This window comes from Hibiscus syriacus, unplaced genomic scaffold, assembly GCF_006381635.1.
Source record: "Hibiscus syriacus cultivar Baekdansim isolate YM2019G1 unplaced genomic scaffold, ASM638163v2 tig00000773_pilon, whole genome shotgun sequence".
Taxonomy (NCBI): Eukaryota; Viridiplantae; Streptophyta; class Magnoliopsida; order Malvales; family Malvaceae; genus Hibiscus; species Hibiscus syriacus.
Window position 1 is genome coordinate 2,228,399 of NW_024061823.1, and position 27,844 is coordinate 2,256,242.

Genomic DNA, 27,844 nt, shown 5'->3' on the forward strand with positions numbered 1-27,844 from the left:
AAATGTTGTGTTAACAAGCTAGGTTAAACAATTGAGAACAAGTTTTGATATCTTAGAATTTAAGAATTACTTCTAACTTCTTGAAAAATATTTTCTCTCCCTCTTCAGTTTCCGGTGATAAGCAAAGGTAAGAAATAGTTCGTGATCTCGACAGTTTGTGTCATTGTTCGTTAATCATCTAGTTGTTGTATCTTGAGAGACAGATGACCACAAGATCTTGAGCACTAAAGAGTGACCGAAAATCTGCTTTAAGGAACTGTGTAGTGATAGTCCTCAATTGTTTCCAATTCGATAGATCAATAAAAAGGAGTATTTTTAATTCTATATATTTTTATATTGTCTTTTAAGAAGTTTAACTTCTTTTATTTTATTTCATCGGTCCAATTTCGTCTCGGATCGTTTTGTGTAACTCTTAAGACAAATTATCATCTGATTCTTCTACTTTTCTTAATATGTGATGATTCAAAAATTGTGGGAAAACGAGATAGAAATAAATTTATTTTGGGATTTATTCGGCCACCTTAACGGGTTTACTAAAATCTCAAAGTGGACAAATCCGTTTGACAAAATTATAGTGAAAGTAACTGTAGTTACTGATTTTGTTTCAGAACATTAATTTTGTCTGATAACGAAATAAAAAAAATAAAAGATAATTAATTTTTTGAAATTTGATTTCGTATTTAAATAAATTGAGATTTTAATTATTTCGCTTAACAAAATTATTTGATTATTATTTATAAAAAAATCATTTTAAACATAGACAAAGGTCCCTTGGGGCCTAAGGGGACCCTAGCCCTGCTCTAATTTTATGTTTTTTACCCATACTAATATAATTGTAGGAGCCGACAAAAGGCTTATAAATAGAGTAAATATTAAAATATTTCATATTGAGTTAATCACCCTCCCATCGACTAAAGTTCCTCAAATATTGCTTTAATCTATTTCTCCATTGTTCGACACTCAATTTTTAAGGGTATGTAATTAATAATATTATTTTTATTATTTTTTAATTAGAATTATTTCATCTTATTTAATTTTAGTATTCCTTTAGTTAATGATAATTGTTAAGGTGAATGGTGATTACTAAATTTGATTTTTTTATGTTCGTGAATTTTTATATAAATACAACTTTTCATGGGAAGCAATCCAACAATTATTGAGCTTTTTAAGAGAAAAAACGGGGAAACTTCAAAAAATACAAGTACACCAACTGAAACTTCAACTGGTACACTTATTGATGTTTCACCTTCGAAAGATAGACCTTTAAGATAGCTAGAAATCAGAAACCAAGTATCAACTCTAATTACATGGATCGAGATCCTGGTAAGCACAATCAATATAGGAATATCCTTCTGAACAAGAAAGAAATGCAATTCGAAGAGCTTATATTGTTGAAGGTCCATATCAACCAGTACTCTCTGAATTCAAAAAATCTGGACATGTTTCTCACCCTCACTGATTTAAAGCTTATGGTACAAAAATTTTGTTCATGGTTAGAATATTCTCCTGAAAATGATGTTGTCTTCTATTTTATTGCTTTCTTTTAACAAACCAGATAGTCATCCATCCCACAAGACTTTCACTATGAATGGGTTTCGAAATTGGAAGAAAAATAAAAAAGTTGTATTTTAAGATGCATGTAGGTTCTGAACCTAATTCACCTCATAAAATTGCTGAGCAAGAATTAGAGGATTTCCTTAACTAGTCTAGACACCTGCCACAAGTGTTGCATAAGAAACATCATTACAAATTGCTAATAATAGGCTTAGATTTAAAACCTCTATAGATACATTGCGTTGGCTAGCTTTACAAGGGCTACCAATGAGAGGTCATGATGAGAGTGAATCATCTAACTGAGGAAATTTCTTGAACTTGAAACAATTAGCCTCTTATATAATAAATGTTGAAAAAGTTGTATTAGAAAATACTCCAAAAAATGCTTTTTACACTTCACATGAGATAGAAAAGGGAATTTACATATTCTGGCAGAGAAATTGAGCAATTCGTGAAGAAATTGTTGAAGAAAAATTTTGTGTTATTATTGATGACGCAGGGGATGTATCAAGGAAACAACAAATGGCTATTATTTTATGGCATGTTGATAATTTCGGTCTAGTAAATGAACATTTTTAGCATTATTCACGTTCCTAATACTTCAGTAGTGACTTTAAAATATGAGATATTTTACGTTCTTTCTCGTTATTGCTTTGACAAAAGAATATTGAGGCCAAGGTTATGACGGTGCAAGTAACATGCGAGGAAAGTGGAATGGGTTACAAGCATTAGTTACCAATGAGTGTCCTTTTCTTACTATGTGCATTGTTTTGCCCATCATTACAATTGGCACTAGTAGCTACAACGATGAGGTCATACTTGTTATAAATTTTTTCCATGTTATCCTTTATTATCAATGTTTTCTTGCCATATAAGCGCATCGATGAACTAAACAATGTTTATTCTGACAAGATAAATCATTTGATTGAAGAATAATAGTTTGAAATTGGAACTAGTTTGAATCAAACAAGTAATTTGCAGAGGGAAGGTGATACTTGATGGGGTTCTCACTTGAGATCAATTTCAAGCTTGATAAAAATGTTTAGTGGAACGTGTATTGTTCTATATAAACTCATTGATAAATGAAGTACATCTGAACGTGGAGAAGCAGAGACAAGTTTAGAGACTTTGACTTCCTTTGATTTTGTCTTCATTTTACATCTTATAAGAAATATTATAAATCGTTGATTCACTTCTCAATCATTGCAACAAAAATCTCAAGATATTTTGAATTCACTACATATTGTTGAGAGTTCAATATTTTTGCAGAAATTTAGAGATGATGGATGGAAAATTTTTATGGAGGTTACCTCATTTTGTGAAAGCCGCAACATAGATATAAAATATGAGTTCTATTTATAGAGAAAGAGGAGGTCACACTCGTCGCCAACAATATCATTTTACAGTTGAATCATTATCGAGTAGAATTTTTTATGTTATAATTGATGTTCAACTACAAGAGTTAAACAATACATTTAATGAGAAGTCAATAGAGTTATTAACTCTTGGTTGTGCTTTGGAGCCAAGAGATGGTGAAAATTTTCAACGTTGAAGACGTTTGCAATCTTGTGAATAAATTTATCCTGAAGATTTCACAAAAGTTGAAAAGAATGATTTACGAACAGAATTGTGTCATTATGAGGTGGAGTTATATTGGAATTTAGGTCTAAGAAAATTGTTGACAATCTTTGACCAAAGTCAGTGGTTGGTGGATACTAGGAAAGTGAACACTTATCCATATATATTCCGAACGGTAAAACTATTGACTCTCTCAGTTTCTACAGCAAGTGCTGAAAGAGCTTTTTCTACAATGAATATCATCAAGACACACTTCGCAACAAAATATAGGATGAATATTTTGAGAGTTGCATGCTTATCAACTTTGAAAGATATATTACAAGGAGCTTTAGTACAACATTGTTTGTGGATGCATTTTGAGATTTGAAGAACACGCATTTTATTATGATATGTATTAGTTATGTCTTTTGCACTTTTTAAAACAATTTTTTATTATTTACTTTACTTTAATTTTTTTTAATTTTTAATTCATAAATATAGATATTTGATGTTTATCATATATTTTTTGAAATAAACAAATAATAAAGGTAAAATTATATAAATAACTTAAAATTGTTAAAAAGATTTGGCCTTTGTTGAGATCTAGTTCTGGCTCCGTCCCTATTTGAAAGTAACGACTTTGTTACCGATTTAGTTTATAACTAAATTTTGTTGGTAGAATAAACAGTAATTTGTTTTCATTTATTGTTGGAATAATTAATTCTAAATTCGTATGTTAAATGAAATCATGATTGTCGGTAGTCATGAGCCACAATGAGAAACTTGTAAAAATATATGGATATAATTTTTAGATGTGAAAACATAATATGTTGATTTGTCCATGTTAAATTTTGCCAAATTTCGGATGATCCTTCTATTATTAGAGATGATGAGTAAACGTTGCTACCACATTTATTGTTGCTAAAGTTTGGAAGTATTATGACTTCCTATATTAGAAATACTCATGAATATATTATTGGGTACACTATATAAGGTGTATAGTATCCATAAGTTGGATAAAGAACTAGGGATAACATGGACCATAGATACGTAACAGAAGATGTTGGTACTAATGGATTGTTGGTGACGAAATCCTTAAAATTCATAACAATGGCATACGAGGGAGAATAAATATTTTTATCTTCATTGATGATAGTAAAAGTATTGCAATGTGTATTTGTTAAAAGAGAAAAAGCAAAGTTATTGAGAAATTTTCTCTTTAACCAGAAATTGAAAACCAACTTAATAAGAAGATTAAGATGGTAAGAAGCAATGATAGTGGTGAATATGTTGAATCGTTTGATGAATATTATTCACAACATAGTATTTTTCACGAAGTGACACCATTATACTCTCCTCAATCAAATAGAGTATTTGAATGAAAAATCGAACTCTAAAAGACATAATAATGTAACACTTGAAAGTTCTCGGTTGTCATGGAACATGTGGGGGGAAGAAGTTGTTCTGTCAACTAATTACTTTTAAAAAATATTTTTCTGAAACAAAAAAGGATAAGACACCATATAAGTTTCAGAAAGGTTAAAAACATTTCAACAAATACTTGAAAATATGAGAGAAAGGCAATGATCATATAACCAAAACAAAAAAAAAATGTCATAAATGAAAGGTTATATTTTTTTGCTTAATACCAAAATAAGTGCCTAAATTATATCACTTTTCCCAAATAGGGGCCTAAACTATTTTTTTAACTTATTCAGGTGTCAAACGTTACAAACATTACCCATTTACGTGTTCGGGCCATCAACATCGTTAATTTCTATTGTTAAGTGACACATATCACAATCTGGTGATTTTAGAACTTTTTTAAATTAAAAATATTATAATATTATAAAAAAACCCTAATTTCTCTTAAATTATAAAATAACCCTTAAATCCCTTAAACCTCAAATCCTAACCTTAACCTGTCACCGTCAACGTATCCCCTACCATCCTCCTAGTCATACGTCAACGTATTTTCCGCCAATTGGCCATCAAAATTATGTGGGTTCGGGATTTTTCAACCAAGGGTTTGCATAGAATAAAATATTGATTTGTTATCAACCGACCGTTAATCGGTCACAATTTCATAGGGATTTTGGTCACAGGGGGAGGGGAGGTCGGGTAGAGCTTTGTCGACGGTAAAAGGCAACGGTTAACGTAGGTTTAGTGGTTGAAATTAAAGTTTTTAAAGTTTTGGGTTTATTTCAAAATTTTTGTTTTATTTTTTAAAGTATAATTTTAATTTTTTAATTTTAAATAAAAATTTAAATTTAACAGAGTGTGACACATGTCACTTAACGGGAAAATTAACACCGTTTATAGCCTGGACATCTAAATGGGTAACATTTGTAACGTTAGGAACCTAGATAAGTCAAAAATAGTCTAAGCACTTATTTGGGAAAAGCGATATAGTTTGGACACTTATTTTGGTATTAAGATTTTTACTATTCTACTATCTTAGAACGATAGACCAATGCTAGCTGAAATCTGATATTCAAAATATCAACGACACAAGTGAATACATTTCATATTGGGAGGAGAAGCTGTGTCATAGAAATCCTTAAGAAAATGGTTATGGCCAGATTCATAATGGAATTTGAGTTTGTAGCTCTAGATAAATATGAAGAATAAGTTGAATGACTTTAAATTTTCTTGAAGGATATTCTTAAATGGTTGAAACATGTGCTCACATATATGTATACTATGTATCATAGAATTTTAAGTATAATGGTAAGTTGAGAGATATGCGTCATCAGCATAATACTATAGACAACTGATCTCAAATGGAGTTATCTCTGTTGATTTTATAGGATCAAAGAATAACATCACATATCCGCTAACCAAAGAGTTAAATCGAGATCAAATTAAGAAAACATCTAAGAGAATGAGACTAAAGCCCATGAAATTTAAAAAAATTATTAAAATTAAAAATTAAAATTATATATTTTTTAAACAAAAAAACAAATTTTGAAATAACCCAAACTTTGAAAACCTTTATTCAACCCCTAAACCACATCGACCATCGCCTTTACCGTCGACAAAGCTCCAGCCAACCTCCCTTCCTTTGGTGACCAGAATCCCCATGAAATTGTGACTGATCGACGGTCGATCGATGACGAATAATGTTTTATACCTCGCAAACCCTAGAATGAAAATCTTAATCCCACACAATTCCGACAGCCAATCACCCACATCGACCATCGCCTTTTACCGTCGACAAAGCTCCAGCCGACCTCCCCTTCCTTTGGTGACCAGAATCCCCATGAAATTGTGACTGATCGACGGTCGATCGATGACGAATAAATGTTTTATACCTCGCAAACCCTAGAATGAAAATCTTAATCCCACACAATTCCGACAGCCAATCAACTGTCGATCGATCACGATTTCATAGGGGGTTTGGTCGGTGAGGGGAGGAGAGGTCAGGTGGAGCTTATCGACAGCAAAAGTTGACGATCGGTGTGGGTTTAGGGGTTGAAGTGAAGGTTTTTTAAGTTTTGGGTTTATTTTAAAATTTGTGTTTTCTTTTTAAAAATATATATATAATTTTAATTTTTTAATTTTAAATAAAAATTTTAAAAGTTTCAGGTTATGAAATATGTCACTTAACGGCCAAACTTAATGGTCCATCAAGTATTGGCCTATTTTGAGTAACGGAATGAAACGTTAGGCACCAAACTGGAATGAAATAAACATTAGGCACTAAATTAGAACCAAAGGCATACGTTGGTCACCTTTTGTATATTTAAGCCTAACTAAAATTAGGAGGACCAAGGAGATAATTATACCATTGTTCAAAATAAAGTTGAAAACCTTTAATTATGGATGAAATCACGTTGTTCCCTCCTCTTTTCCTCACTCTTCTTTGTCATATTCTTCTCCCAAAGCCTTCATCCTCCCCCTTAGAAAACTAGAGCAAAGGTTGAAGCTTTAAGTTTTACCAGCCTAGTTCAAGAATTCGAAGGTAAGAATCATAACCTCCAATTCAAGCCATCTCTTGTAAGATTTGACCATGGTTACCACAAATAGGTTTGGTGGGGGTTTTAGAGACCTAAGTGAAGCCAACTCATTTTTGGAGGATTCAAACCTCTAGAGACATTTTAAATTCTTTATAGGCTTCCCAATAATGTTTGTAACTTGTATTCTTCATTTTGTTTAGTGAGAGAACTTGGAGAAATCTCCAAACTAAGGTAAAGGATAACCTCACTCTTGGTTGAACCTTGGATGGTTCCAATAGCTTAGGAAACAAGGTTACACACTAGTAACTCATCTCTACCATATATAGCTCATTAGGTATGTTTTGGTAGGTTGCGTGAGTTATGAAGCATGTTCATGGTAGATTTCATCATTTGATGTTACAGCATATTAAATAGCCTTTTTATGATCCCTTTAATCAATAAGACTTAATTAATAGTTGGGAACCTCAATAGGACGTTTGGGGGGGGGTAAAAGTTAGTGTTTTTAATGCCCAAAACATGGCATTTCATAGCTCGAGTATCGATACTAGAAGAACAGTACCGATATTGTTCTTTAGAGTTTGAATATTAATAGGATAATGTTCTATTATATAAGGATTTATATTAAATTAAAATGAAAATATATTATTACAAATTTATATTAGGTTGAAATATGATTATATTATTTATAAATTTATATTTGATTAAATACAAATATATTATTTATGAATTTATATTCAATTAAAATAAAAATATATTATTACAAATTTATATTTAATTGGAATATATTATTGTAGTTCCGGAAAGATTGTTTTTCATTTAAGAATCCCCTATAAATATTGTGCTAAACTGCAAGGTTAAACACAATTGAGAGCAAGTTTTGATATATCAAAATTGAAGAATTTCTAACTTATGGAAAAAAAATATTTTCTATCATCCTTTAGTTTCCAACGATAGGCAAAAGCATGAAATAGTTCGTGATCTCGACAATTTATGCTAATATCCATTAATCATCTAGCTGTTGTATCATGAGAGACAGACGACCAAAAGATCTCGAGCACCAAAGGGGTGACCGAAAATATGTCTTAAGGAAACTGTGTAGCGACAAACATTAACTATTTCCAATCGATAGATTAATAAAAAGGAGTATTTTGATTTCTTTATAGTTTGATATTGTCTTTTAAGAAGTTTAATTATTTTATTTTATTTGTTCACGTCTGATTTGGTCTCGGATTATTATTTTGTGTATCACCTATTATAAGTGAGATTAAAAACACATCACGTAGCTTCAGTGATAAAAAATAATGTTATTTTTTCTAGAAGACTTGATTTGAGCATCGACATCTATATTATTTGCACGTGTTATCAATGTAATAAGAAAATTATGAACATATATTATCTTATAGTCACTTCAGACTATTTAAAAAATATATTTATATATATATTCATTTAATATTTTAAAAATATTAATTATATTTGTTGAGTTAAAAAATCTACATAATTAATGTATGATGCATTTTATAGTATTCTATATTTATATAATATTTTTTATTAAGCTAAAATGATTGCATAGAAGTATCTGTTCTAAATGCTCTCAATCATTTGACAATGAACGTTCAATCATTTTGCTGCAGTCGCTGGTGCACAAACCTATGACCTATATAAATAACAACGATTCATTTAACCACTGAGATAAGTTGATTCATGATTATATAATATTTTCTTAATTATGAAATTCCAGTGATCATTAAATCTAAAACAGTTTTTCTTCAAACTCGAGAAAAGCTCAACCTAAAACTTTTTCCTACTACTGTCTTTGCTTATAGTTCTTTATAATTCAGTTACCCACTTATATATGGCAAAGAGTTCCACTTTAACTAGCTTCTCACGTGGGTTTAGTACGACATCGTCTGTTTGTTGGACCGGGTCGGTGCATTCAACCCACCCAATACAATGGTACCGAGTCATTTTCCTCCACCGACTTGTTTCTCTCTTTCTGCAATTGACATTTTTTCTTCCTTGAATTAACTAATTCATACTCTAATTAACCAATCACCATCTTCATTTTGATTCACAGACTCAGTCGTTTCCTTCACTTGCCAACTTATTGATCACTCTTGAGTAAAACAATGGACCGGGATTCATCCGACGAAGACGACTACCACCGAACCTTAATCCACCAGAACAACACCAAGAACCTCCCGCGCCAAATTCCACTCCTCCAAGATCCAGCTTCCGTATCGAGGAGATCGAATCCCAGATCCGACGTCGTTTCAAGCTCTCATTCAACAAGCGTTACCTCTTCGCCATCGTTCTGTCATGACCCATGAGGCGAAATTAGGGGTTGATGAAGAGAAAAGGGGAAACATGGGGGAATTAGGGATTATAATTGGGGAATTAGATGATGAGCAGATGGATCGGGTAAAGATATTACCTGATGGACCAAGAACTCGTGCATGGGCTGATGGAGCAAAGGACGGAATGCTTATTGGACCAGGGAAGAAGATGAGCCCAACAACCTGCACCAAACAGAAGAAGACAGAAATGGTTAAGGGAATCTAATTTGTTGTAAAAGAAGGCACAACTGGTAATCTATTATAGCTATTTCCTATAAAATTTAGTTGTAATCAGCATGAAAATCATCAATGAGAATATTATGAATTATGTTTTCTTCAATCTATTTCCTCTGTTTCTTAATCATTTTTTATTTTCTTGAGCAATTCATCACAATTGGTATCGAGAGCACGGTTTTTTGATCCAAAAGTTCAGAATTTTTTTCCAAACTGGGTAAACCACGGGAAAACACAGCAAATGACTCACATTGATCAGCCATCGGTCATTCATGCTGATCCAGCAGAGTCCTTTGAAGTAGAAACAATTCTCACTTTGTGGCTTAATCAACAAAGTTCTTTGGAGAAAAAAATGCAGGCTTTGGATATAACTACAAGTGAAACGAAAAACATGCTCCAACAACTTTTGGGATTGATGCAGAAAGCTGGGACTGAATCGGGACATTCTTCTCCTACAGAAAGACAACCATTGCCCATAGCTCAGACTAAGGAACCAAGTAAATTGCCTTTACAAGTCACAGTTATTGATGATTGTGAAAATTATTCATTTCAACCGGGACAACCGGGAATTCTAGCATCCAAAACCTAGTTTACCACAGGATGCTAATCAACAAGTTCATGATGTTCTAAAAATGAAAGCAGTACCAATACAACTAAATCGGGGGAACAATCGATCATTAAAGGTCATTCATTCCTGAAAAATATTCCAACAATAACAATACTGGTATGTTTCTTCCAAAACCAAAAATAGAGCTGCAATTATTTGATGGCTGGCATCCTAGGAGTTGGATCAGAAAATGTGAGAAGTATTTTTCTATTTTTGTTATTCTTGAGTTTCAGAAGTTAGAGATAGATGCTATGTACTTCACTGGTAGGGATGAAGTATGGTTTGATGGGTATATCATGAAAAAAGAGTCGAGTTACTTGGCATGAATTTGTCTCTGATTTGTGTCATCGATTTTTTGATAAATGATATATTGATGTTATTGATGAGTTTAATAAGTTGACTCAATTATCTTATGTGGAGGAGTATGAAGCTCAATTTGAGGAACTTCAACCTTACTTTCTTTAGATTAATCTTGAATTAGGATAAGAGTATTTTGTTCCCAGTTTTTTTGAGTGGTCTTAAGGAGAAATTGAAACATAAAGTTAAGGTTTTGGAACCAAAGACTATAGCTGAAGCTGCTAGAAAAGCAAAGTTATATGAACTGTCTTTGGAATTGGAAATCAAAAGATTTAGCAGTATTCCAAGACCAATGCTACCAGTTCCAGAACATCTAATTCTTTAATGAGTTTACCTTTGAAAAATAGTTCAGGGTTTACTCAAAACAGACAACCATTACTGGAATATAGAAAGGCAAATAATTTATGCTATAAATGTGGTGATAAGTTTACTCCAGGCCATCACTGCAAATTGAAACAATTGAATTCTATGGAAGAGGTGGAAGAGCAAGAGGAACCTGAAGAATTACAAGCAGCTCAAACTATTTATGATAAATCACCATCAGAGGAAAAGGATCCAGAGATTTCTATGAATGAAATTACTGCAATTCAGGAAGTAGCACTTTAAGGACCCAAAGATTCATAAAAGGTAAACCACTCAGTATCTTAATTGATAGTGGCAGCACCCACAGTTTTGTCACTAACAGGTGGGTTAAAAAAGGGTTGGAATTGGAAGAAACTAATCCCTTAATCATCATAGTGGCTAATGGTGATAAACTTTACAGCACAACAAAAAGTAAATAACTGAGCTGAGAGATGCAAGATTTTACTTTTGTACATGATTTTAGGGTTTTACCCCTTGGAGGTAGTGATATGGTTCTAGAAGTTGATTGGATGAAGAAATATAGTCCAATCTTAATGGATTTTAACAACATGACTCTTAGCTTTAAAATGGGTGACCAAGATATTGTGTTGCAAGAAGGGTTGCACACTACTGCAATGAAGATAATTTCAGGCAATAAGATGCAAAAACTGATGATTAAAAATTCTGAAGTAGTGGGGGAGATCTATATGTTAAATGAAGAGGATGGTGATAATGAAATACCTCATATACTTTAAGCAGTAATTGCTGACTATAAAGATGTTTTTGAAGAACCTACTGAGATGCCTCCAATAAGGAAGCGTGATCATTCTATTACTCTAAAATCAGGAATTGAGGCAGTCAATGTCAGACCCTACAGGATGCCTTATCATCAGAAAACAGAGGTTGAGAAACAAGTGGCTGAAATGTTAGTAGCATTAATTATTCAAACCAGCAAAAGTCCTTTTGCTTTACCTTGTTTATTAGTTAAAAAGAAAGATGGAAGCTGGAGAATGTGCATTGATTATAGGCAGTTAAATGCATTAACTGTTAAGAACAAATTTCCCATTCCTATGGTGGATGATCTCTTGGATGAACTAGCTGGAGCCAAATTTTTTTCTAAACTGGATTTAAGATCTGGATACTGGCAGATCAGGATTAAGCCTGAAGACATTCCAAAAACAGCCTTCAAGACACACCATGGTCATTTTGAATTTAAGGTAATGCCCTTTGGCTTAACTAATGCACCAGCTACTTTTCAAGCTCTTTTGAATGATCTATTTGGAGTATATCTCGAGAAATTTTTCCTAGCATTCTTTGATAATATTCTAATCTACAGTCTTGATTTAAATAGTCATGAGAAGCAATTGAGAATTGTGTTGGAGATTCTAAGGAAAAATAACTTTTTGGAAAAATAAACTTTTTGCTAAGAGAAATAAATGTTTCTTTGGTCAACCAGAAGTGGAGTATCTTGGTCATACTATTTCTCCACAGAGAGTATCTACAGATTCCTAAAAAATTCAAGCAATTCAGGAATGTTCCATTCCAAAGAATTTGAAATCCTTACGAGGTTTTTTGGGCCTTACTGGCTATTACAGAAAATTTATTAAGGGTTATAGGGAAATCAGTAAACCCCTCACTACAATGTTGAAAATGATCAATTGTTTTTGGAATGAGGAGGCTAGGAAGACATTTATCAAACTTAAAGAGACTATGTGTAGTGCTCATGTGCTAGCTTTACTAGATTTCATAAAACAATTTTGTTTGGAAACTAATGCCAGTTTCAATGGTATAGGTGTAGTCTTATCTCAAGAAGGTAGACCAATTGCTTACCTTAGTAAGGCTTTGGGACCAAAGCAGATTGATTTATCTATTTATGAGAAATCTAACAATATTAATGGTTGTTTCTAAATTGAGGTATTATCTTGAAGGAAGTCCATTTATTATTAAAACATATCTTGAATCTTTGAAGCACTTGCTAGAACAGAAGGTCACTACTACAATACAAAAGAAGGGCTTGAAAAAGTTGCTAGGACTGAACTACTCAATTCAGTTTCGCAAAGGCAAACATAACAGGTTTGTTGACGCTTTTTCAAGATAGTTTGAAGAAAATTCTGAATTAAATCAGTTATCTGCTGCAATAGTTATTCCTTCTTGGGTATATGAGGTGAAAACAGTTATGAACTGGATTATTTGGAAAATGATTTAATTCCTAAGTTGCTACTTGATACTCATAGTATAGCATATTGGTCTTATGCTAAAGGTGTTCTAAGATACAAAGGTAGAGTTTATATTGGTGAGACAGGTGGCTTAAGAACACAAATCCTTTCTACACTCCATGATTCACCACAGGGTGGCCATTATGGGATACAAGCTACTTATCATAGAATGAAATTGTACTTTTATTGGAAGGGAATGAAGGCATTGGTTGAACAGTATGTGCAACAATGTGATGTTTGTCAGAGAATCAAACATGAAAATGTCCTACAGCCTGGGTTACTACAGCCTTTACCTATTCCACAACAAGCTTGGGAATTTATTACCATGGACTTCATTGAAGGGTTTCCTCCTTCTAATAGATATAATTTTATTTTGGTGATAATTGACAAATTCACCAAATATGGGCATTTTTTTTACCTATGGTTCATCCTTTTACAGCTACTGAAGTTGCTAAAATCTACTTAGATCAAGTTCTTTTTTGGAAGGAGTTATTGAAGTTATTAGGAACTACAACTCTTTTTACCACTGCCTATCACCCTCAAACAGATGGTCAAACCGAGAGGCTTAACCAATGTCTTGAACAATACCTACGAGGATTGTGTTTTTTAAAACCAAGTTCCTGGGCTAAGTGGTTATCTCACGCAGAATGGAGGTATAACACTAGTTTTCATACAGCGTTGGGTACTACTCCTTTTCATGCCCTATATGGTTACACACCTCCAACAATGACTTGGAAAAATGAATCAAGGGTGGCTGATGTACAACAGTTTATGCAGAAAAGGGACAATATTAACAGTATACTACTTGACCAACTCACTAAAGCACAACATCGCATGAAGTATTATGCAGATCAAAATCGCAGTGACAGGGAATTCATGGAAAGGGAAGAAGTTTACCTTAAGCTTCAGCCTTATAAGCGGACTTCTTTGGCCTTACGTAGAAATCTGAAATTGTCTACTCGATAATATGGTCCCTATAAAATAAAAAAATGGATTAGTTCAGTAGCATACCAATTGGAATTACCAGCTCATTATAAACTTCATCCGGTATTTCATATCAGTCTTTTAAAACGGGAAATTGGAGACAAAAACGTTGCTTCGAGAGACCCACCTGAGCTCACTGCTGATGGGAAGCTTCGGGTCTATCCTGCCATCGTTTGAATGCAACCTGGGAAGATTTCACAGTGCTGCGATCCCAATTTCCTGACTACGATCCTTGGGATACAATCATCTGCTGTAGATGAGGGTATTGTCATGACCCATGAGGCGAAATTAGGGGTTGATGAGGCAAAATTAGGGGCTGATGAAGAGAAAAGAGGAAACACGAGAGAATTAGGGATTATAATTGGAGAATTAGATGAGGCGCATATGGATCGGGTAAAGATAATACCTGATTGACCAGGAACTTGGGCGTGGGCTGATGGACCAAAGGACAAAATGCTTATTGGACCAGGGAAGAAGATGAGCCCAACAACCTGCACCAAACAGAAGAAGACAAAACGGTTAAGGGAATCTAATCTGTTTTAAAAGAAGGCACAGTTGGCGATTTATTGTAGCTATTTCCTATAAAATTCAATTGTATTCGGCATGAAATCATCAATGAGAATATTATGAATTCTGTTTTCTTCAATCTATTTCCTCTTTTTCTTAATCCTTTCTTATTTTCTTGAGCAATTCATCACACGTTCTCCCTCTCCTTGTCATCCCTAGCTTCTTCTCCGCCGACATTCGCTCCATCTTCTCTTCCAACATCTCTTCCCTTAAATTCAATACGGTGTCTGATCGAATCAAAGAATCCCAACTCAAAGTTCTTTACTTGTTGAATCAACATCAGAGTTCCCTTTTTTTTCTCTTTAGAATCACACTTTCGTAAACTCTAATAACAATATCACCGCCGTTCCATTTGATGATTTAAAAGCTGCATTGCTCAATCAGATCACGTTAAATAAACACATTCATCAAACCCTCTTGTCCCCTCAAAAACCAAAGACGCCCTTGAAAACGGCATTGTTTTCGACCCCAACTATGCTGGTTACAATTTCGATCGTTGCAGAAAAGTTAACCAGAAATTCGCTGAAAGAAGAACGATCGAATGGAAACCCAAGACCAATAATTATTGTTCGCGATTTGTTTGTCAGGTAACCATCTAATTTGTTTGGAAAAACATGTTTTTCGCAGCGGTTTGAACCGGGTATTGGTGATTCCAAGTTCGAAATTCGATTACCAGTACAATCGAGTGCTAGATATCCAGCACGTTACGATTGTGTTGGGCAAAAAGTTGTTATCTATTCGAAGATTTAATGGAAATCAACAAGAATCGCGCTCACATTGATAGGTTCATTTGCTATTTTTCGAGCCCGTAACCATGTTATGTGGACGAAGAGCATTTGAAGAAGTTGAGATCGCTAGGAATTTCGATGAGGAAATTGGAGAATGCTTGGAAGAATTAGGATACTAAGAAACCGAGTACAAAAACGATCAAGGATGTGGAAGAGAAATGTAACCCCCTAGAACTGGTCTATGCGTTTAGACTAAGTCTACTGACTCACATTCATGATTCTTCAAGATATTGTTCCGAAACCATTATTCAATCATGGTAAAATCACATTATAAATGACGTTTATGAAATTATAATAATTTATACTATAAAAATACATCTCATAAATATAATGAAGAAAAACAAATTAATTTAAACATGTCTTAAAAATCCAAATTTACGATAACCCAAATATAAATAACAAAAGAGAAATCATTATAAAATCCAATACTTTCAAATAAGGCTCATGTTACCAAAATAGTGTCAACTTAAAAGATAAAACATTACAATACGATATACTTCAAGAGATATGTTGATCCTCCAAGTGCTCAATCAGATGAATCTAACCAACAGTATCTTAAAGGGGAAAACATTTTCGAAAAATGAGCTAGGCTCAGTGTGTCCCAACATTACTATAAAATCATGATAGGTACACTAAACAAATCATAGTCCAGTAAATCTCATAAAATTATACTGCAGTAAATCTCATAAAAGAGTTACCATAAGGGAACATCTTAGGGCCTGAGAGCCTACCCAAGATAGATTTATGGGCCGTGGGGCCTACCTAAGAACACATCTTAGGGCCGTAAGGCCTACCCGAGAATGATCTCAGAGCCGCAGAGCCTACCTAAGAGTCACATTAGGTCCGTAAAATTTTCCATCTTGATCAGAGTTGTACTTTATAAATTCGTATTCCAAAAATTCAATTGCACCGTGACATAAATTCCATAAATCTATAAACATAGTAATCATATACCATTTCAAAACAAAATCAGATAGCGGTCATAATCCATAAACCATCACATTAAATCGGTGCATCAATAAAACAGTAACAAAAAAATTCAGTGTACTACATATTAAAACAAATAAAATAGTTCAGTAATAAATAGGGAACACACCTCGATAATAGGTTCAAATAGTAGATCTACTGATTGCTGGTCTTACCACGCTCTGCTACAGTTTTCAAACCTAATTTATAATAACACTATATTACTAATGGGTAACATAATTAATCTCTAAAATCATAAAATTTACGGGTCTTACGGGTGAATGCTGGCACACGTGGTGTTTAACTGATCTAGAAGAGCTGGGTCGAGATGTCGAACGATCCGGAGAGTCTCTTGTACCTTTAAACAATAATAATTTATCAACTCCAAGTCTTACTTAATTGATCAAAGCTAAAATTCTTAAGTATATAAGCATTTTCCGGGTTTGACTATAAATTTGGAGAATTTCGAGTCTGAGTTTGACCAAACGGATTGCGGAATCGGAATCAGGACGTCGTAAAATATAAAGTATGACTTTTCAAAAATTTAAATTCTTAGTCAAAATCAAATTCAACGGGTTTGACTGATGAGTTGGAGCCCTTCGAGTTCGAATTTGGTAAAACAGACTTCGGAAACGGATTCGGCACGCCGAAAAATGTCAGAATAGGTATACTCGAACAAAATCAAAGGTCGTTTAATGGCCGTTTAAATCCGGTCAAAGTTATGGTCAAAGGGGTTCATTAGTCCACATTCGAAAATTCCCAGAATGTCACCTTTTTCAAAATAATTCTCAGAATGTCACTTTTTTCAAAATAATTCCCAGAATGTCACTTTTTCAAAATATTCCCAAATGACACTTTTTCAAAAAAATCCAAAAAAGGCACCTTTTTCAAAATAATTCTCAAAATATCACCATTTTTAAAATAATTCCCAAAATGTCATCGGGTTGGGTCGGGTCAACGGGTCGGGTCGGTCAACATGAAATCAACTAGTTCGTAGCTCCCCCACGCGCAGGGGCGATGCGTGGGGCGTGAGGCGTCGTATGGTCTCCATTAATTCATAAAAAAAATTCTAAAAATTCTTTTAAGCGGTTTTGAGTCACTTACCAACCTCAGTTCAAATTTTTGAAAGGTGGAGAGCTCGATTTCAACTCGGCCAAATCTTTGACCGCTCCACCTCCCATACGCGCCGCCACCTACGGAGACAAGGAGGACACTGTCGGACTCGGAACGACGCCAGGAACACGATGGTACGGGAGGTGTCGAAAACCGATCAACGATCGGAGATGAGTTTAAGATTTTATCGGCGGTGGTGCTAAAAAAACGTCGAGATTTTGACTCAAAATTCACGTCGTTTGGCAGCGTTTCGCTATAATTGGTTTACTGGGTTTTGATCACGGGTCGATGATAAACACAACGGTGGTTTCAATTTGACGATCGGATGTCGAACGCGTTGGGATCGGACTTGAAATGAGGGGGTGCAGGGAGTAAAGCTTTGCAATTGTTTCTGGTATGAAACCAGAAAAACACATTGCACATATTTATGTTTATAAGCTCTCGACTCTCCTTGGCAAAATTGGGAGATTGGTCCCTGAATTTCTTTTACCTCCAAAATGGCCTACAAGTTTTGCAAACTTTTTATTTAGTCACCAAATTTTACCAAATTACACTGAATTAATTTTTTTTCCCGGGTTGTTACAATTCTCCCCCTCTACAAGAAATTTCGTCCTCGAAATTTACCTTATGAGAATAGTTGAGGATACTGAGCCTCCATTGACTCCAATGTCTCCCAAGTAGCTTCAGAAGGGCCTTGATTACTCCATTGAAATTTTACCATCGAGATACGTCTATTCCGAAGAACTCGCTCATCACTTTCCAAGATCTGAATGGGCTCCTCCTCAAATGACAAATCAGGTCTCAACTCTACCTCTTCAACCTGAATGATGTGACCTGGATCTGGACGATATCGCCTCAACATTGATACATGAAAGACAACATGAATACGACTGAGCTGGGGAGGCAACTCAAGCTGATATGCGACAGGTCCTATCCTCTTCAATATACGAAAAGGTCCAATAAATCTTGGACTTAATTTACCCTAACGCCCAAATCTCAATACTTTCTTTCAGGGTGATACTTTTAAAAAGACCTGATCTCCAACTTCAAACTGAATATCTTTCCTCTTTTGATCTGCATAAGACTTCTGTCTATCAAATGCCTCTTTCAGACGGCCACGAATCAATTTGATTGTGTCCTCTGTCTCGCGTACTAACTCAGGTCCCAACGTCTTCCTTTCACGCAACTCAGTCCAACAAATCGGGGTGCGACATCTTTACCCATAGAGTACTTCATAGGGTGCTATACGAATACTGGTCTGATAACTGTTATTGTAAGCAAATTCAGCCAACGGCAAAAAGTTCTCCCAGCTACCATGAAAATCAATTACGCAACCTCGCAAATATCCTCCAGAATCTAAATCACTCTCTCAGATTGACCATCAGTTTGTGGGTGAAAGGATGTACTATAATCCAATCTTGTTCCCAAAGCCATATGTAGCACCTTCCAAAAATCTCGAAGTAAATCTCGGATCTCGATCAGAAATAATAGACAATGGAACACCATGCAATCTGACAATCTCCGAAATATACAATCTCGCCAGCTTGTCCAAAGTATAATTTACCCGCACAGGAATGAAGTGAGCTGACTTTGTAAGTCTGTCAATAATCACCCAAATTGAATCCTTTTTCGAATGAGTCATTGGTAAGCCAGTAACAAAATCCATAGTAATACGCTCCCATTTCCATTCAAGAATCTTGATAGGTTGTAACAAACCTGATGGATGTTGATGCTCTGCTTTAACTTATTGACAAGTCAAACACCTAGCCACAAAATCTGAGATATCTTTCTTCATGCCAACCCAATGATACCTCTCTTTCAAATTCCGGTACATCTTATCTCCATCGGGATGCATAGCATATGGACTACTATGAGCCTCATTAAGAATAATCTGCCTCAACTCAGAATCATCAGGCACACAATATCGACCCTTAAAGCATAAAAACTTCATCCTGATCAAGGGCATAATCTGAGCTTGTCCCCTGCTCTATTTGCTCAAAGATGGATAGAAAGGAGCTATCAAGAGATTGTTTAGCCTTAATCTCATCAACCAAAGTCAATTTAACTTGCAATTCTGCTGACAGAGTGCCATCATCATATAAATTCATCTTGGCCATTAAAGACCTTAACTCCGATACCACTTTTCGACCCAAAGCATCCGCCACAATGTTAGCTTTACCAGGGTGATAATCAATCACACAATCATAATCCTTTAGAAGCTATAGCCAGCGTCGTTGTCTCAAATTAAGCTCCTTCTGGGTCAGAAGATACTTTAAGCTCTTATGATTAGTGAAAATATAACACTTCTCTCCGTAGAGATAGTGTCTCCAAATCTTCAAGGCAAAAATCATTGTTGCTAACTCCAAATCATGAGTTGGATAATTACACTCATGTGGTCGCAGTTGATGGGAAGCATAAGCCACCACCTTACCTTCCTGCATTAGAATACATCCAAGTCCTGAATGTGAAGCATCACTATACACTGTAAAATCCTTCCCGGACTCTGGTTGAATCAACACTGGGTGCTTGAGTCAAAACCGCCTTTAATTTCTCAAAGCTATCCTGTTGTGCCTTTCCCCAATCAAACGGCACATTCTTCCTTAACAGCTTTGTTAAAGGAGCAACAATGATCGAGAAACCCTCAACAAAACGTCGATAATATCCAGCCAAGCCCAAAAAACTGTGGATCTCAGAGACGTTCTTGGGTCGTTTCCAATTCACAATAGCCTTGATCTTGCTTGGATCGACCTGAATACCTCATGCAGAAATAATATGCCCCAAAAATGACACTTCTTGAAGCCAAAACTCACACTTGCTTAGTTTGGCATATAGACGATGCTTTCTCAAGGTTCGCAGAACGATCTTCAAATGCTCGTCATGCTCTGCTTCCATCCGAGAATATACCAGAATATCATCAATAAAGACAACCACAAATTGATCTAAATATGGCCGAAACACCGATTCATCAAATCCATAAAAGCTGCCGGAGCGTTCGTCAAACCAAAAGGCATTACTAAGAATTCATAATGACCATATCTAGTGCGAATGGCTGTTTTTGCAACATCGGACCCCTTAACTTTCAATTGGTAATACCCCGAACGAAGATCAATCTTAGACAATCCTGGGTAATGGGTACTTATTCTTGAATGTCATCTTGTTCAACTTCCGATAGTCAATACATAGCCTTAGCGACTCATCCTTCTTTTTCACAAATAAAACTGGAGCTCCCCAGGGTGTGTTACTATGCCGAATAAATCCTCGATCAAATAATTCTTACAATTGGACCTTCAACTCCTTAAGTTCCTTTGGAGCCATGCGATATGGTGCCATAGAAATAGATGAACATCCGGATAACTCTCAATCTCGAACTCTACCTCTCTATCAGGAGATAACCCAGGCAACTCCTCCGGAAAAACATCAGGAAACTCGCTAACTGTACGAATTTCCTCGATCGTGGACAAGGAACCTTTAGTGATCAAAATATAGGCAATGAAAGTCTCATACCCCTTCCTGATCATACGATCAATTTTCATAGCTGAAACAATATTGGAGAGATAGCCACGCCGTTCACCAATTAACACAACAGTCCGACCATCTGAAGTCTTCAGAGTAGCTCGCTTGTATTCGCAATCCAGATTTACCTTGTGTTTATTCAACCAATCCATCCCAAGAATTAGATCGAACCCTTCTAAAGAAAGCTCTATAAGATCAGCGAGAAAAATTTCTCCCTGAACCTCCAGAGGACAATGCCAAAATACTTTATTCACTAATACTGCCTATCCTACTCGACTTGTAACGGTAACAGTATTATCAGTGTTCTCGATCGAATCTGAAGGTTTCGAGATACTGAGCTCGATACATAAGAGTGGGTGGAGCCATTGTCCAGTAATGCAAAGTATGGAATAGAATAAATAGTAAATGTACCTGCAATAACCTCAGGCTCATCTCTGTCATCCCGACGTCTAGTGGCGTAAACCAAAGCTGGCTGTCTAGCCTCAGAAACTGTTAGCCCTCTATTCTGCTGAGGTCAGGCTCTACTATCTGTCCTGGACGCTGAACATGAGCCTTTAGTTGGCTACGATCTCTAATTGGTGTCTGTACTGTAGTCTGTGAACGCACAGGAGTCTGGGTAGCGGTCCGTTCAAACGAAGCTAGCTGAGGACAATCCCTCCGAAAATGACCACTAGATCCACAATGAAAACATGCTCCGTCTTCCTATAACACTCTCCTGTGTGCCGTTTACCACAAAAGTCACAATGAGGCACTTGAAACGGAACCGAAGAACCAGCTCTACTAAGATGCTACAGGCCTGAAGCGTGTATTACTCCTCTGAGGGGCTGAAGTACGAGTCCTTTTACCGGACTGTGCGGATGATTCAGTAGGGCCAAAAGATTTCCTAGATCGCTCCTGATCAACACGCTCTCTACTAGAAACTAAAGCCTCCATCTCTCAGCATCCTTGGCTCTGCTCACCAGTACATAAAAAATCTCATCTTGAAGGGTCACCACCTGCCTACGTAGCTCGTATCTGAGTCCGAGGGCAAATTTACGGCATCGATTTCTCTCGGTAGGCACCATACTGATTCCATACTTTAACAATTTTAAGAACTCTATCTCATACTCTGAAACAGTAATATCACTCTGAACCAAGTCCTGAAACTGCTGTCGTCTCTGGACTAAGTAACGCTCACCCACGAATCAGCTCCGAAAGTGCTCCTTAAAGAAATCCCATGTCAAACGATCGATAGGAACACTACTGGTCACTGACTCCCACCAGGTGTGGGCATTGCCATCTAACATCGCTACTGCCCCCAAATATATCTTAGTTGGGTCCAAACCCAACTGATCCATGCGTCTTTCTGTATCTTGAAGCCAATCTTCTGCTTCAGTAAGAATTCCTCCAAGCTGTCCTCCAAAAGTCCTGACCCCATTGGCGATCAGATTTTGAGAAATAGGCACCTCAGATCCAGCACCAGCAGCTCTGACTGCTCCTTGAATCAACTGTAAAAATTGTCTACCAAAATTCTCATCAAATGCAACTCTGGTAGAATCAGACTCACTATCGGTTGCTCCCCTGATCGGTGTAGTCATGCCAATCCCAGCAGCAGAGGTAAATTTGTCGGGGTCGCAGGAGTAGGATCACCTGTCGGAGGTGGGGGATCTACTCGAATCTCGTCGATCGGGTCTGCAAATCTAGCCACTCGACCTCGCCCTCAACTAGTTCGACGTCCACGTCTAGCACTCATTTTGGTAGATCTCTAGTTTACTACAGAAGATAAAACTTAGGGTTAGATAAGCACTTGGAGTCTCGAACACAATTAAAATCATAAAAACTTTGAGACATGGCCTTTGCAATGGGTTTTGTAAAATATTTCAAAACCGTATTTTCAATTTGGACTCATACACAGTCCGAGGTTTAAAAACCAAAAGCTCTGATACCAATTAAATGTAACCCCCTAGACCCGGTCTATGAGTTTAAACTAAGTCTAGTGAATCACATTCATGATTCTTAAAGATATTGTTCTGAAACCATTATTCAATCATGGTAAAATCACATTATAAATGACGTTTATGAAATTATAATAATTTATACTATAAAAATACATCTCATAAATATAATGAAGAAAAACAAATTAATTTAAACATGTCTTAAAAATCTAAATTTACGATAACCAAAATATAAATAGCAAAGAAGAAATCATTATAATATCCAATACTTTAAAATAAGGCCCATGTTACCAAAATAGTGTCAACTTAAAAGATAAAACATTACAATACGATATACTTCAAGAGATATGTTGATCCTCCAAGTGCTCAATCAGGTGAATCTAACCAACAGTATCTGAAAGGGGAAAACATTTTCGAAAAATGAGTTAGGCTCAGTGTGTCCCAACATTACTATAAAATCATGATAGGTACACTAAACAAATCATAGTCTAGTAAATCTCATAAAATTATACTGCAGTAAATCTCATAAAAGAGTTACCATAAGGGAACATCTTAGGGCCTGAGAGCCTACCCAAGATAGATTTTGGGGCTGTGGGGCCTACCTAAGAACACATCTTAGGGTCGCATGGCCTACCCGAGAATGATCTCAGGGCCGCAGAGCCTACCTAAGAGTCACATTAGGTTCGTAAAATTTTCCATCTTGATCAGAGTTGTACTTTATAAATTCGTATTCCAAAAATTCAATTGCACCATGACATAAATTCCATAAATCCATAAACATGGTAATCATATACCATTTCAAAAAAAATCATATAGCGGTCATAATCTATAAACCATCAAATTAAATCGGTGCATCAATAAAACAGTAACCAAAGAATTCAGTGTACCACATATTAAAACAAATAAAATAGTTCAGTAATAAATAGGGAACACACCTCGATAATAGGTTCAAATAGTAGATCTACTGATTGCTGGTCTCACCACGCTCTGATACAGTTTTCGAAAATAATTTATAATAACACTATATTACTAATGGGTAACATAATTAATCTCTAAAATCATAAAATTTACGGGTCTTACGGGTGAATACTGGCACACGTGGTTTAACTGATCTAGAAGAGCTAAGTCGAGCTGTCGAACGATCTAGAGAGTCTCTTGTACCTTCAAACAATAATAATTTATCAACTCCAAGTCTTACTTAATTGATCAAAGCTAAAATTCTTAAGTATATAAGCATTTTCTGGGTTTAACTATCAATTTGGAGAATTTCAAGTTTGAGTTTGATCAAACGGATTGCGGAATCGGAATCAAGACGTCGAAAAACATAAAGTATGACTTTTCGAAAATTCAAATTCTTGGTCAAAATCAAAGTCAACGGGTTTGACTGATGATTTGGAGCCTTTCGGGTTCGAATTTGGAGAAACGAACTTCGGAAACGCATTCGGCACGCCGAAAAATGTCAGAATAAGTATACTCGAACAAAATCAATGGTCGTTTAAAGCCGATTAAAGTTATGGTCAAAGGGGTTCAATAGTCCACATTCGAAAATTCCCAGAATGTCACCTTTTTCAAAATAATTCCAGAATGTCACTTTTTAAAAAAATCCCAAAATGTCACCTTTTTCAAAAATAATTCCCAGAATGTCACCAGTTTTAAAATAATTCTCAAAATGTCACGGTCGGGTCGGGTCGGTCAACGGGTTGAGTCGGACCAGTCAGACCGGTTTGGACCGGTCAAGCCGGTCAACATGAAATCAACCAGTTCGTAGCTCCCCCACGCACAGGGGCGGCGCGTGGGGGCACGTGAGGCGTCGTCCGGTCTCCATTAATTCATAAAAAAAATTCTAAAAATTCTTTTAAGCGATTTTGAGTCACTTACCAACCTCGGTTCAAATTTTTGAAAGGTGGAGAGCTCGATTTCAACTCGGCTGAATCTTTGATCGCTCAACTTCCCACGCGCGCCGCCGCCTACGTAGACAAGGAGGACACCGTCGGACTCGGAACGACACCAGGAACACGATGGTGCGGGAGGTGTCGAAAACCGATCAACGATCGGAGTTGAATTTAAGATTTTCTCGGCGGTGGTGCTAAAAAAAGGTCGAGATTTTGACTCGAAATTCACGTCGTTTGGCAGCGTTTCGCTATAATTGGTTTACTGGGTTTTGATCACGGGTCGAAGATAAACACGACGGTGGTTTCAATTTGACGATCGGATGTCGAACGGCGTTGGGATCGGACTTGAAAGGAGGGGGTGCGGGAGAGTAAAGCTTTGCAATTATTTCTGGTATGAAACCAGAAAAACACAATGCACATATTTATGTTTATAAGCTGCCGACACTCTTGGCAAAATTGAGAGATTGGTCCCTGAATTTCTTTTACTTCCAAAATGGCCTACAAGTTTTGCAAACTTTTTATTTAGTCACCAAATTTTACCAAATTACACTGAATTAATTTTTTTTCCCGGGTTGTTACAAGAAATTTGCTTCGGATGACGATGTTATTGCAATAGGGGATGTCTTTTTTGCGGGCGTGGAAACAGATTGGGTGACGCGACCAGGTGGTCTGATTGCGCATAAGTGTAAGACTTTGATTGAGCCGAGTAAGCTTATCTTGTTGACTGCTCAACGGTTTATTCAAACGTTCTTGGGAAGTGATTTTATTGCTCTTCATTTTCGGCAACATGAATTCTTGAAGTTCTGGTATGGTTTCAATTTTTTGTGATTTATTGCTTTAAACAATGGAATTTGTGTAGCAAAGTTAGAATCTTTACTTTTAAGTCATAATGTTATTGTAGAGAACAAAAGTCTAAGGTTAAAATGATGACATTATCATTATTTTGCTTTGATTTAGTGTTGTTTGGTTGAGTATGTCAACTTTATCTGTTTTAGTTGAGCATATGCATAGTTCTGAGAATGGAATAGGTAGGCTTTGATTTCAAAGTGTTTGGAATTTACTAGCATGAAAGGGTGTCCAGTCCATAGCATTTTTAGAATTTCATATATTCGAGTCCTACATGTTTTCAAATGATGTGGAGTGCTGGAATTGCATATAGACTCCCATCCTACCAGAGGGTTTGTCTTACCAAATGGGTTTTGGCCATTGCCATTAAATGTTGGTTTCTTGTCATCTTGGGTCTGTCTCAATGGCCTTACGCTTTGATAGGGGGGTTTGTGTAAAATGGCTCTAACATTACTAGCTTATTTCCTCAGCAATGTTAAAAATCCAAGTTGCTTTTACCCTATTCCTCAAGCTGCGGATTGCATCACTAGAATGGTTGAAAGGGCCAACACTCCAATTATATACCTTTCAACAGATGCAGCAGAAAGCGAAACTGGTTTGCTACAATCGATGATTGTGCTGAATGGGAAAACTATACCATTGGTTAAATGGCCTCCTTGCAGTTCAGCTGAAAAATGGGATGCCTTGTTATACAGACATGGCATCGAGGATGACCCTCAGGTAGATTTTATACTACTTTAGTGTTTGGAGGAAGAACAAATAAAACTTTGTTTTGTTTTTCGAATTTTCTATTGAAAGGTTAGAAATTTCTACATGACCAGGGCTTGTTTTCTGACAATTCAATCCCTCAATCCTGATAAGTTTAGGATTTTCTAGATTACAAGTCCAAACTGTTGAAAAATAAAGGTTGACTTATCATTTAGCTTGTCAAGTTGTGAGGCTTGTTTTCCTATCACAGTTCAGCCTGCTGTTTTTGTCACATAGTGCTAGGTCCATGTATTAGGTGTTATGAATGATTGGGTCATATGTGTTAAATCCATGGAATGAACAGTGTTGTCAAGCTGTGCACTTTGGCATGCCTAGCAGTGCCTTTGCGCTAGATAGAAAAAGTTCCTTGGACCCTTTCAGGTAAGTGAAGCTTTTGATTAGGCACATCGCTGATGCCTTTAGTTAGTCTTTTTTGCAAGGCAAAAGCTTGTTTGATTGAAGTTCTCTTTAAGTTCTTTAATTTTTAACTTTTTTCATAATGTGTACCTTACTAGTAATAAAGAGCATAGTATCAAACTCTACTTCTCAATATTCGAGTTTTCATGCATATCAACCAACAAAAGGAAAATTCCATGTTTGTAGCTAAAACTGGGCTACTCTTTTGAGCTTATCATACACACGTGTCCTTTTTCGAATTCTACCTTGTGATACTCAACCTATTCTTGGTTCTGAAAGCACAACTGTGCCTCGGAAGTATTTGATTCACTTATTATTCTGTACAGTTTGAAGGGTTGTGTATCCATGATCAGCCTCCCCAACTTCATTTTAACCTCCAGTATCCATATCATTATTATTTTGCTATGATCATTCTAAATTTGCTCTTAACTGATATTTTAAAGGTGGAAGCTATGCTGGATAAGACCATATGTGCTATGGAAAGTGTGTTCATTGGAGCCCCAGGTTCAACCTTTACGGAGGACATTTTGCGATTCCGAAGGGGCTGGGGAGCAGCATCTTTATGCGACGAGTACTTGTGCCAAGGTGAAGTGCCAAACTTTATTGCAGGTGAGGAGTGACGAATATGCAGAAATGGCAGACAGTAAAATTATGACATTATAAAGATGCTTCATTGGAGAAAATAGTAGGTTCGTTATTATCGTATTATAGTGTATTATACGAGCATTTCATTGATTTCATTACTTATTAGTTTTACAACATTCTCGCACTAATGGAGTTTGTATGATTCGATACACTCTGGGGCCGAAACCCTGAACTTGAATTCATTTATTCTGTTTGTAAATCAATTGGCAACAAAAAAAAAAAACTTTAGGGCCTACATTGGTTTGATTCGATCTATTATAACCGTAACAAATT

At 35.9% G+C, this 27,844-nt stretch overlaps 1 pseudogene; it reads left to right on the forward strand.

Annotated features, from left to right (window-relative positions):
- Window positions 1–9,196: 9,196 nt before the first annotated feature.
- Window positions 9,197–27,568, forward strand: LOC120217847 (annotated as a pseudogene).
- Window positions 27,569–27,844: the final 276 nt, after the last annotated feature.